Source organism: Bubalus kerabau, chromosome 8, assembly GCF_029407905.1.
Source record: "Bubalus kerabau isolate K-KA32 ecotype Philippines breed swamp buffalo chromosome 8, PCC_UOA_SB_1v2, whole genome shotgun sequence".
NCBI classification, from domain to species: Eukaryota; Metazoa; Chordata; class Mammalia; order Artiodactyla; family Bovidae; genus Bubalus; species Bubalus kerabau.
This window is the reverse complement of record NC_073631.1, coordinates 96,770,477-96,783,025: the sequence shown is the minus strand read 5'-3', so window position 1 is coordinate 96,783,025 and position 12,549 is coordinate 96,770,477. Positions and strand designations below refer to the sequence as shown.

Below are 12,549 nucleotides of genomic sequence, written 5' to 3'. Positions count from 1 at the left end.
CTGTAACAAGAGTAAAAAACCCACAGGTAATAACTCAAGGTAGACTACTACAGCTACCACAACCCTTCTATTTTGGAATTTTCCAGCTCTCAACTAGACCTATACTACCTACCAGGCTCCTGAAATAATTTCACCCTGCTGTCAATATAATAAAAATGAGTAATTCATTCAGCAAGCATGAAAAGGCCTCAAGCAATACCAAGATAATATGTTAAACCAATTTGAATTGATGAGCTTTTCTTCAGTCATTTTCTAAGTAAGTGGCCTGAATTAAAACTGGTTTTACTTCCCTGGTATAAACTTAGCCTATAGAGAGAATTCTTTCACAAAGAACTATATAATATACAACACTCTTGGAAATGCATCCCACACAATCAAATCAGTAATGGGAAGCTGTAGAATCTAGTCTTCTGCTTCTCAACAATAGGGTATAGAAAAGAAAGAGAAAAAAAAAAAAAAAATCTAGAAATCCTACACTTGGGCTGCTGAGGATGAACACACAAAACATGGCATTCAAAAACATATTAGTTGTGTCAGGCACTGTGCTTGGTGGTGAACACCAACATGATGTCTACTTTCATAAAGCTTACAATCTGGTGGGAGGGACAGACATATACCAAGTAATAAACCAACAAATGTAAAATGACATATACAGACATACATGGTGAAGAAAAAGTACAAAATAAGGGAAATGTGGTAAAACTTCCCTGAGGAAATGAATAAAATTTTTAAGATTTTACCAGAGAGAAGAAAGGAAAAAGGTTTCCAGGCAGAAGGAAGAGCAATGGGAAGGCCTAATGGTGAGGGCAGCATGTCTGACATGACATGAGCTCAAAAGGCGGCACAGCCCCAGCAAGGAGCTCCGTCTTCATCCTAAACGGGGACATGACCAAACTTGTGTATTTGGAAAAGTTCGATTAACTCGATCTGCAATGAGGAGAATGGACTAGTGTTCAGCCAGTGTGGATGCACTGTTAAGTTACAGGTTATAGGTTAAGTTATAGGTTAACTTATAGCTAAGTTATAGGTTATCGCAACAGTCCAGAAAAGAAACTACTCAAATGGAAGTGGTAATGGTAGAAATGAAGAGGACAATTTGAGTTTATTTAGAAAATTAAACACGATTTGACAATATGAAAAGACCAGGTTTCTGTTCTGAGAAAATAGATGAAATAGTGATACCCTTCACTGAGGTAAGAAAGAATGGAACAGGGCCAAGTTTGAAAAGGGCATCTCATTTTGGGATGAAGTGCATCTGAGGTACCCAAGAGATGTCAATTAGGCCACTGGATATAGAGTTCTTACACTCTGCGGGTAGGCCAAATCTGAGCATGCATATTTATATGGAACAGTTGCACATTATTTTATCTTTTAGGGAAAACAATTATTGTTATAAAATAATCACTATTCTTTAAGAAATAGAATTTCAAAACTGTGCTAGCCTAAAAGGTAAGAACCACTACCTTACCAAAGGCCCTAAATTAATACTAGCCAAAGATTACCTTGGAGAAGGCAATGGCAACCCACTCCAGTTCTCTTGCCTGGAAAATCCCATGGACGGAGGAGCCTTGTAGGCTGCAGTCCATGGGGTCTCAAAGAGTTGGACACAACTGAGAGACTTCACTTTCACTTTTCACTTTCATGCATTGGAGAAGGAAATGGCAACCCACTCCAGCGTTCTTGACTGGAGAATCCCAGGGACGGGGGAGCCTGGTGGGCTGCCGTCTGTGGATTGCACAGGGTCGGACACGACTGAAGCGACTTAGCAGCAGCAGTAGCAGCAGCAAAGATTACCTATTTAAAGTACACTGGATATATACTACTCATCTAGCTACAAAATGGATCTCTTTGGCATGAAAACAATACATCTCGGTGGATTCCCAAGCTAGAACTAGCTGCTGCTCTCACATCTTTCGGACACAAACACCGGAAAAAAAAAAAAGTTTGAGGCAAAAAGTCTGTACTTATTCCCAGATTGTCCACCTACTCCTATGTCTGAAAGATACTGATTTAACCATCTTAATTGTCAAGTATAAATGATAAAGTCTTTCTCCTAGAAGTTTCTAATTTTCAAAGTAGAAGGGAAAAGAATCAACAAATCAGACTTTTTTCCTTCCAGCATATACTTCCATAGGCTTTACACTATACTTCGATGAAAAATGACTAGACAACTTTAGATATTAATTGTGATAACTAAGGAATAAACAAAAAGGACAAACAAACCAGCTTCCAGAAAGACTAAAGCAGAACTAACAGGAGTAGGCAAGAAAATTGGGTTATATTACTAACTTTTCTAAAGAGAATCCACTGCACAAAATCTTTAAGAAAGGTGAGAAAAAGCCAGTATTATTTACATGAAAATAGAATTATATACATCACATACTTATTTGAGACAGAGCATGGATTCGACTACACAGCATTTTATAAACACGGATATTTATATTTTACGTACATAAAATCTTTTGAACCTTCCACAGATAATGCTTTTTTAAAAAAATAAGCATTTTTAACACTTCTGTATTAAATGATTGCTGCTACTAATATCAACTTATTCTCAATGGGAATATAACAACTTAGAAGGTCTCAGGACAAAACAAAAGACTAGCAACATTGACACAAACCAGAAACTATCCTATAAATAGGAATCCTGGCTCAGGAACTGTGAGGACAGAGTGGAGAAAAAGCAAGTTAATATGTGAATGAAATTGAAGTTAACCCAGGATTTAGCTTTCATTCTTCATTAAGTAAGCTTTCACAGGCAAGCCCTTCCATGCTTACTCCAAGTTACCCTTAATTCAGCAAAACCATACAGAGCATGAAACAGGCAGTAAGCATTCCTGGACAAATTTGTATTTCGACAGAAACTTTCAATGTCTTTCATATTTCATTGAAATGGATTTAATAACTGTTCCATTAAGAATGTTCCAAGGCAAAAACCAACAAATCAAACATCCTTAGACATTTCTGGTTCAAGACAGTATACAGAGTACTATTTCATATTATCATACAGTACATACAAGCACAGTGTGAGTGCACGTGCCAACATACATGTATACTTGGAAAATATCTAAAACTGTATAATTAAAAACACTGTTAAATATCTATGTAAACAATTGTAAACTGTTTATTTACAATTATTTTAAAATTTTTTCTCTTCGCTACAATGAACATATTTACACACTTTTTACAAGAAAAAAATATATTTATTAACACATCGTAACACAACTCAGAAATAATTTTAGAAGGAACTTTTTATTTAGTAAGAGACTTTACCATTTCTGTACTCTTCATTTTTCAAATGGGGAAATAGGCCTAGTGAGAATAATTGACTTGTGCGCTCAAAATCTGTTAGCGACTCCCTACGGCCATAATTATATTATGGCCATAATCATACTTTTAATTTTTTCTAATTATAAAAATGAATGCATTTTCATTGTGAGCATATATGCTCATAAACCAAAGATAACCACTGATTTGGCTGCTTCATTTCTTTTCTAAAAGTTTTCATTACAAAAATTATACATTTTCAATGTAGAGAAACTTTCAAAATAGATTAAAAATTAAGGAAGACAAAAATGTTAACAATCAATCACATAATTGGTGACACTGGAATTATTTCTTCAAATTTAGTTTCTAAATTCAGTTTAGGGTCAAAAGACCTTAAGGTAGCTCAGATGGTAAAGCACCTGCCTGCAATGCAGGAGACCCAGGTTTAATCCCTGGGTCGGGAAGATCCCATGGAGAAGGAAATGGCAACCCCGCTCCAGTATTCTTGCCCGGAGAATTTCATGGACAGAGGAACATGTCAGGCTACAGTCCACGGGGTCGCAGAGAGCTGGACATGACTGAGGGAGTAACACACACATGATGGTGTTTGTATGGAGCAAACTGACGCTTTCATTTGTGATTATCATGTGAAAGATCTACTACTGAAAATTTTATTTAACAGTTGTTTAATGAGACAAAGGGCTTCCCTGATAGTTCAGTTGGTAAAGAATCCACCTGCAATGCAGGAGACCCCAGCTCAATTCCTGGGTCGGGAAGATCTGCTAGAGAAGGGATAGGGTACCCACTCCAGTATTCTTGGGCTTCCCTGGTGCCTCAGCTGGTAAAGAATCCACCTGCAATGTGGGAGACCTGGGTCTGATCCCTGGGTTGGGAAGATCCCCTGAAGAAGGGAAAGGCTACTCATTCCAGTATTCTGACCTGGAGAATTCCATGGACTACGGGACAAAGAGTCGGACACAACTTGAGCGACTTTCACTTTCAAACATAATCCACAAACACAAGCCCAACTGCAAGCTGCATAACACAAATTTTCTTAAGATTATCCAACATGTTTATTCATGTAATTCTTACATTTACCAATATTTTTACAGGGTATCCTATACAACTGCCAACTGGCATTAATTACAGAAAAAAACATGAATTATAAGCAAATATATTTACAAAAACAAGCAAATCAAGCTCACAAATTACTGAACCATCATTAGCAAGACAATTTTTACCTGATTCTTTTAAAATGTTTACCTTCTACATATTTTATAATGCACATAAATATATTAGTACAATAACAGGAATACCATCTATAAATAAATGTTTTTCAGAATGTGCGCTCAAAACTTACTTGTAAGGGTGACAACAAAAGTTAGAGATCACTGACTAGAATCCAGGGCCTAGCTGACAAAATTGCCTCCTAATCTCATTAGGATCCAAAGATTAGAAGAAGAAAGTAAAAATGATCAATTATCTAAAATTCAGAATGAAATATTTTGGGAGTCAAGTAAAGTTCTAGTATGAAACATTATTAAATAATCTGCTTAAATTTCTGCATTTTATCAATGATTTAAGAAACATGGACACTAGCAATTTGTTACCATTGTATCTTAGATCTTAAAACATTCCTAAATTGTCATATTTTATACAGACTCTATAAAGCAAGCCAATGGTATTTTCATTTCACAGTCAGAAGAATTAAGCAAGGAGAGAATACATGATTTGTCCCAGATCACCAGATTGATACGTGTACATTGTAGAAGTTTTCTATGGACTTCCTGGTGGCTCAGATAGTAAAGAATATATCTATATGTGTACTGTAGAAGTTTTCTAAAGTGCACATAAGCAACCTTACAAATGAATTTGACTCTGCTGTACGCCTGAGACTAACACAACGTTACAGATCAACTACCCTAGTGTGAAATAGAAATTAAAATTAAAAAGTGAGTTTGATTGTAACCTAATGAACTATTCAGCTTTCTTTCAAAACTCACTTTCTCTTTAAAACAATAGTAATCTGATCCTCCCACAAAACCTATTGTATAGAGTGCATGAATAGTCATATACAGTACAAGTATAAATTCTGGAATATAAAAAAAGCAAGGAATTCGGATGACTTGGCAAAATTCTAAAGCTGGTTAAGCTTTGCTTTGGCATTCCTCCCACCTTCCTTCTGGCGCTCCTACTCTTCTCTCCGAAAGGTACCTTCCATCTTCCCAAGTTCTTCACCCCAAACACCTACTCAAAATTTCTTTCCCTTGCTTGATCTAGCCCAGTCAGGATAACTGATTTCAGCCAACTAACATAGCCAACATTTACATTACCAAGGGCCAAAACGGCCCTTAACTTTTCTGTGTCAAGAACCCCTTGAGAATCTTATAAAAGGACCCTCTTCGCAGAAAAATCACACAGGCCCACACAGTATTTTTCAAACAATTTCAAGACCCAGAATCTCATAGCCAAAATATATCCATGAACCCCAGAATTATAAAACCCAAGTTAAAAACCCCTGTCTGTATCATATAAATATAAAACCTCGAAACCCTTCAAAAGGAATTTGTGTTTTAAGAGATGATAAGCTCAAATATGCTACACTATATATACTCAAATACATAAACTCTAATTGTTAAAATTTAAGTCATCTCCCAAAGTTTTTAATGCTGTAATTCTCCTGAATAGCAGGACCTATTTCTAAACACTTGTCATCCATTAATATTAACTTGTGTTTTAAGGCTCTACCTCTATATTCAATAAGACTCTGTAAATCTGTTTAATTATCATGATTCATGACAAAATAATACATACATACATACACATAAACATATCCTGATAAAATCCAGTTTTTGCCTCAAGGAGCTCTGCAGGATTCCCCACATTGCTATACCCTGTTAAAATTCCCTTAATCCCTATCCTCAGTTTCTTCAACACTATACCGTTTACCTTCTCTCTTCAGGCATTGGTTTTCAACTTCCCTTACAGGCCTCTGTTCTTCCACTTGACCTTTATATAGATGCTACCCAGGGCTGCCCTCAGTTCCTTCCTCACTCTTGATATTATACTCTTTGGCAGTTTTTACATCACATTATGCCCACAAATACAAAGATCCTAACAGACCCCTTCCTCCCCATTTTCCCTTGATCTAAAGTCCAAATCGTTAGGTACCTAACTTTACCTATTCAGCATTATATACCCCCTAGCATCATACATCATACCCTATTTACCTTCCTCCTCAAGCTCTGTTCTCCCTATACATTCCTTACTTTATTAAAGGCATCATCATTATCCATTAACCAACTATAATCTTTAACTCCGTGTTCTTCCTAATCAGGCCACAATCTCACCAGCTTCATTTCCCAGTACTTCCCCAAGTACAGCAAAATCTACTTGGTGTTTCTCAAATCGGACTATCAATGCCCTTCCTCTAGACTCTTCTTTCTCATCAGTAAAGCAGCTACTCATCCTTCAAAGTCCTAATGGGTTGGCCAGGAAGTTCATTCAGGTCTTTAAGATGGTATAGAGAAGCCCAAACCAACTTTTTGGCTAACCCAATACTTAAAACACCCACTACATGAAAAGTCTTCCCTAACCTCGCTTAATCTCCCTGCGTCACTCATCCCTTCCCCCAGAATTCCATCCCTTCTTCTATAATCCCACACCACTCTTTCTTCATTTTAGTGCTCAACAAGTTGTATTATAGTTAGTTGAACCCTTATCTTTCTTCCCTATAGACAAAGCCCATGATTTATTTGTTCCTCTTGCATCTAGAACATGTCCGGAATATAGTATATAGTTAAATGCTACCTAGTGAATGAATGGCAAAACTCCAGAGTGAGGACACACTTAAGGTTATTTCCCAGTGGAAAGAATGCCTCATTCTCTTTTGAACATAAATCAAATTAAGTCCCCTAGTCCCTAGCCACCAGTCAATCCTAAAGAAAATCAGTCCTGAATATTCATTGGAAGGACTGATGCTAAAGCTGAAACTCCAATACTTTGGCCACCTGATGTGAAGAGCTGACTCATTAGAAGACCCTGATGCTGGGAAAGATTGAAAGTGGAAGGAGGAGGGGAAGACAGAGGATGAGATGGTTGGATGGCAAACCAATGCGATGGACATGAGTTTGAGTAGGCTCCAGGAGTTGGTGATGGACACAGAAGCCTGGCATGCCGCAGTCCATGGGGTCACAAAGAGTCGGACATGACTGAGCGACTGAACTGAGTCCTTAGCTCTCCACTTCAAGTCCACCGCTTAGTTTTTAAGCAATATTTCATGGGGATATGTCTTCATTTCCTCTTGTCTTTTGTAGATTTAGCTGTCAGCCTAACCACATTAACATTCAGTGGCAGCAATGAAACAGACTCTCCAAGTTCTAAAAGGCTAAGACTTTACAATTACCAACAGTAAATATAATCTCTTTTAAAAAATGGTCTTAACATTTAAGCACACAAAGTTCATTCTTCATGATTCTGAAAAAGGCTTGGCATAGTTTATCCAACAGGCACCATTGAAAAGTTCTGATGAAAATTTCCACTTAAACTGTCAGCCAAACTTTTCACATTTGTAACCACAGAGATCAGCATACATGAACAAATGTGAATACTATACTGATATACTTTACTATCCGAACTACCAGGGAAGCCTGATATACTAAATAATACACTGCAAACAGCAGACACCAAATCATGTATATCATCAAAATGACCCAAACAGAAGTAGCTCTTTTAGCTTCTTTTAAAAATATATCTCCAAAATTTCAGTGATCATCCAATGAATAAAACCAGATTACCAGTTTCATCTACCTTTTCCCCCCTCCGCCCTACCCTCTCTCCCCAACACACACACACACTCCTCCCTTACTACGCATGGCTTCCTCAGAAATTATCTAATGGCTCAGAAACAGTTTGATAAGGAAGGTTATCAAGTTGGAATTCTGGAGAAGATTCCTTATGGTCGGTTTATTTTCTAAGTGACTGCTGTTGATGATAAAGTACAGACTGACCTCAAAGGATCACAATGTAGTAGCCTGCCTTCAATGCCCCCTGGTTTTGTTTTACCTTTTTTATGGGGGAGGGGCAGTCTTTTAAAAATATACTAGAATATCTTTATGAAGCTGTATTTCTGACTTTTCTTCAGTTCATATAAATGTTCACATTTTAGGACTAAAGAGCACGTGATGAAACATTTTTGAAGGGTCAGTAATTAAACCGCTCTGAGCAGGATTGAAACATTTTAGCTTAATTATGAACCACACTGCAGGGGGCGGAAAAAAAAAAAAAATATATATATATATATATACACACACACACACACACACACACTCTCCAAGTGAAGTTGCTCAGTTGTGTCTGACTCTTTGCGACCGCATGGACTGTAGCCCAACAGGCTCCTCTGTCCATGGGATTCTCCAGGCAAGAATACTGGAGTGGGTTGCCATTTCCTTCTCCAGGGGATCCTCCCGACCCAGGGATTGAACCCAGGTCTCCCACATTGCAGGCAGACGCTTTAACCTCTGAGCTACCAGGGAAGCCCGTATATATACTCCAAGGTATATATAATCCACTTAGCAATCATAAATTCTGTTCATTGTTTAAGTTTTCTCCATATTACATCAAAATAACTTCAGACAAAGCATTCTTGTTGCTCCAGGATTAAAAGTTTCCAATAGCTCAATGTGGTTATAATCGTCTGGAAACACCTGAAATTGATTTGTTTCACCTCCTTTACTCTTTCTCTTCCAGCCTGACCTCCTTAGTAAAATAGATAAGATAAAAGTACTACCTGAAAAGCCAAGAAAGTAGATAATCCACCAGGGAGTTAATAAGGAAGAAACTATATGATACATAATGCTCAAAAGTTAACATGTATCCAGAGCCTAAAAAAATACTGATTGGACTTGGTCTAAATAAAATGTTTCTAAAATAAACTTAACAAGTGGGTTTCTTTTCCATTGCTGTTTACTAAGTATTCATGAAAAATTATATCTGGGTTAGCTCAGGCTGAAAACACTGGCTTCAGCTCTCAAGGAAAACAAGAAAGAGCACAGAGAAAATGTACTTCAGTATAAAGCATTTTCTGAAATGTTTTTTATAAAACCAAAGATTGCTATTCTTCAGTAAGAATGATTTTCCAAATACTATATATATATACACACACACACAAACATATTAATAAACATCACACTTAGTCACATATAAACATCTAAATTCAAATATCGAATTTCCTGAATTACAGTCCTACAGAGAGTACGCGGAAACTCTTGAGATTAGACACTTCTGTGACTCAACAACCCAAAGAGCTCCCCCTCTACCTTCCACCTTTACAGAGGGGCACTGAGTGGATGAAAGAGCCCACTGCAACATGAAGGACTGCGCTTGCCTAAAGATATCAGACAGAAGCTGAATGTATGCAATAACTTCCGGTTCTCCAGAGACTGGGGGTGTGCTTCTAAAGGCTGACAGTTTAGTCCTTCCAGAAACCAACATGCCTGTTCAAATACTTGTGGAAAAAAATTTAATTTCAATCATTATGTTCCTCATATTATTATCATTCCCCAACTAACACTGATTGAATGCCTTATTACATATAAGGAAAGAGGTATAAAAAATTTAACCCCAGACTACAAGGAGCTTAATTTCCCTTAAAAGTCACCCACTTCCTATCATTTCACATAAAATACTTCTTGAAGAAAGTCTGCCTGAACCTATGATGCAATGCAAACTCATATCCTAGGAAGTTGGTCTTCAGCTACCTAACAAAATTAGAGATGGATACATTAACTGCGATTTAATGTAAAAAAAAAAAACAACCTACAATTTTGGGTTCCATTGGAATACACAAGAATTGGGAAGGAAACCTGAAATTCCTTTTCCTTTAATTCCCTCTACAACTAGACAAGGGCCCTCATTATCTCCTACACTTAAGAGATATTTCCCTAAATCCAGGAGCTGAATTTGCTTAAAACATGGTTAAGAAAACTCCTGGCTTGGGAATTAGAAATCTTTTCCCCTAAATGAGAATATGATTACAACTTCCAAGCAAAAAATCATTTTCTTCATGTATGCTGAGTCTGATGGGGGGAGGAGGAAAGCGTTCACTGAAATCAAAGGATTTCAAATAACGATGAACCAAAAGAGAGTAAACAGTAATTCTTATCCTGATGGACCCCGTTGAAAGGCACATCTAACTCCTAGCCGAATGTGGGAAAAAGGTCCTGCAAAAAAATTCTGCATGCAGTTTTGGACCCAAGTTAAGGTTAAGTATACTACATTACATTTGATAACTGCATGTTTGCTTCAGCGCTCATAAAATATGGAAATCTCACTTGGATGCACAGATAAGGGTTAGTCATATTTTCACTATGAAATAACACATCAAGAACTTTCAAACACAATTCTAGGGAGTCAGGCTACTACTGACTTATGGGAAGAAAAAAATCCTAGCATCTCCCAGCCCTCGTCCCCACCTCCCTTGAGTGAGGAACAATCCAGTAACTTACTGTTCAAGGCCAAAGGAAAAGGAATTTTTTTTAAAACTGGGGGAAGGTGAAATGGGGAAAGGATCACTGTGACAGCAGATGATATCCTGCAACAAAAGGTGTGAGATGTGCATACCCATTCTCTTGCAGAGCACTGTCCGAGCTGAGAGTCTCACTCACACTACCTTTCACGGTAACAGTTTCCAATGCCCTGTTTCTACACACTTAAGAAAATGTGAATTTTACTCTGACCACAGAAAGAGTTAAGCACAACTGACATCAGCTCTAAAACAAGCAATTAATATATTCTAATCTAATGCTTAAAAAGGGATGGAGACCAGGCAACCGCTGACAACTGGCTGGACCAGTTATCATTTGAAGCCTTAAAAATATTAAAATTTTTTAACAACTTCAAGTTTTGATGGGCACAGTCAGATGGACCGTCGAAAGTTTAGAACCAACAGCAACGGCACAACAGGTGAGAGAGGAGGTGGACATCATGGCCCAGTTAAGTGGCTAACATGCAAGGGCAAACCCTTGAGTTCCCCGAAAGGCTGGGGTTGCGGGATAATACCCACGCACAAGGCCATCCAGAGCTCCTGTCTTCCCAGTGTCAAAGGTTTGGTCCCTTCCTGGGTCGCGCCACTCCCCCTATCCCTCCCCCTGGGGACCAACACCCCAAGCACAGAAAGAACCCAGGCCCCTCCACCCGCAGCATCTTAGCTAGGGAAGAAAACACAATGTCGCTCCTTATTTCTGCGTACAAAAGGACTCCGCGCCCTCCTCCTTGAACTGCCGCCGCTGCCGCCTCCTAACTTGCAAGAAGGTGGGCAAAGCGCCATATTCCAGCGTCCCCCAGTCTACCTGGGTAACAAGCCCACGCCACCCCGGCGGGAGGGAAGCTTCGGAGGTTGCCCGAAGAGCCAGCCTCCTCTCCCGCAGGAGACAGCGGCTCCCGCGCCCCGGCCCAGCCCGCCGCGCCGCCCGCGGACCAGAGCCGGGAAGGGCCGAGGAGGCAAGCTGGGAGCCGCCGCTCCGGTCCCGCGCAGCCCGCCCACCTCCCGCTCCCAGGCCAGCGCGCTCTCCCGGGCCACCAGCTCCCGAACCCACGGGAAGGCAGGGCCGGGGCCCCGGGTTCCACGACGGAGACGAGGCCGCGGCCCCGAGAGCCTTAAGCGGCAGGGCAGGCCGGAACCCTGGGGCTCTCGGGAGGGCAGCGCCTCCCTCCCGAGCCCGCCAGGACGCCTGGGGCCTAGTGCGGCCTGCGCATCCTCGGGGTGGCGGTTTGACTGGGCCGGGCCGGGGCCCCCCGCCCGAGGCGGGCCGAATCCGGCGGGGGCCCAGGCCTGGAGCCGGGGGCGGCAGGGTGCTGGCTGCGGGGCGGGCCGGCCGGCCGGCGGGCGGGCGGCGTGTTGCGGCTGCGCCGGGGCTGAAATAGCTGGAGATTGCGCGGTAGGGCACTCACCTCAGAGCGGCTGCGCTACCGTGGGCCTGCGCCGTGGAGACTGCGACCGCGCCGGCTCCTCGCAGCCTCCTGCCACCAGCGGCAATGGCGAGCGCTGCCGCCTAAGCCGCCGCCGCCGCCGCCGAGGAGGGGGAGGGGAGGGAGAGGAGGCACGCACGCGACGCACGGGCTCGGCTTCCCCGCCCGGCCGCCGCCATGATGGGGAGGTCGGCGCTACTTCGGCGGGGCATCCCGAAGGGGGCTTGGGCTCGGGCCTCCGCAGCCCCCGAGTCTCCCTGCGTTCACATTTCCCTTCAGAGTTTTGGATCGGGCCGGAATCGCAGAGGCAACAGT

At 40.9% G+C, this 12,549-nt stretch overlaps 1 protein-coding gene across 9 annotated transcripts in view; it reads right to left on the bottom strand.

Moving 5' to 3' along the window:
* Positions 1-12,549, bottom strand: part of NRF1 (nuclear respiratory factor 1) — a 135,895-nt gene that overhangs the window by 115,809 nt on the left and 7,537 nt on the right. For 7 of the 9 annotated variants that reach the window (XM_055590895.1, XM_055590898.1, XM_055590902.1 and 4 more), the window contains exon 1: positions 12,217-12,375. The exons of 1 other annotated variant lie outside the window; for it this stretch is intronic. The gene's annotated coding sequence lies outside the window, so the exon portion shown is untranslated. Of the gene's footprint in view, positions 1-12,216; positions 12,376-12,549 lie in introns of those variants that run through there. One more of the 9 variants, XM_055590896.1, reaches the window with a different exon arrangement.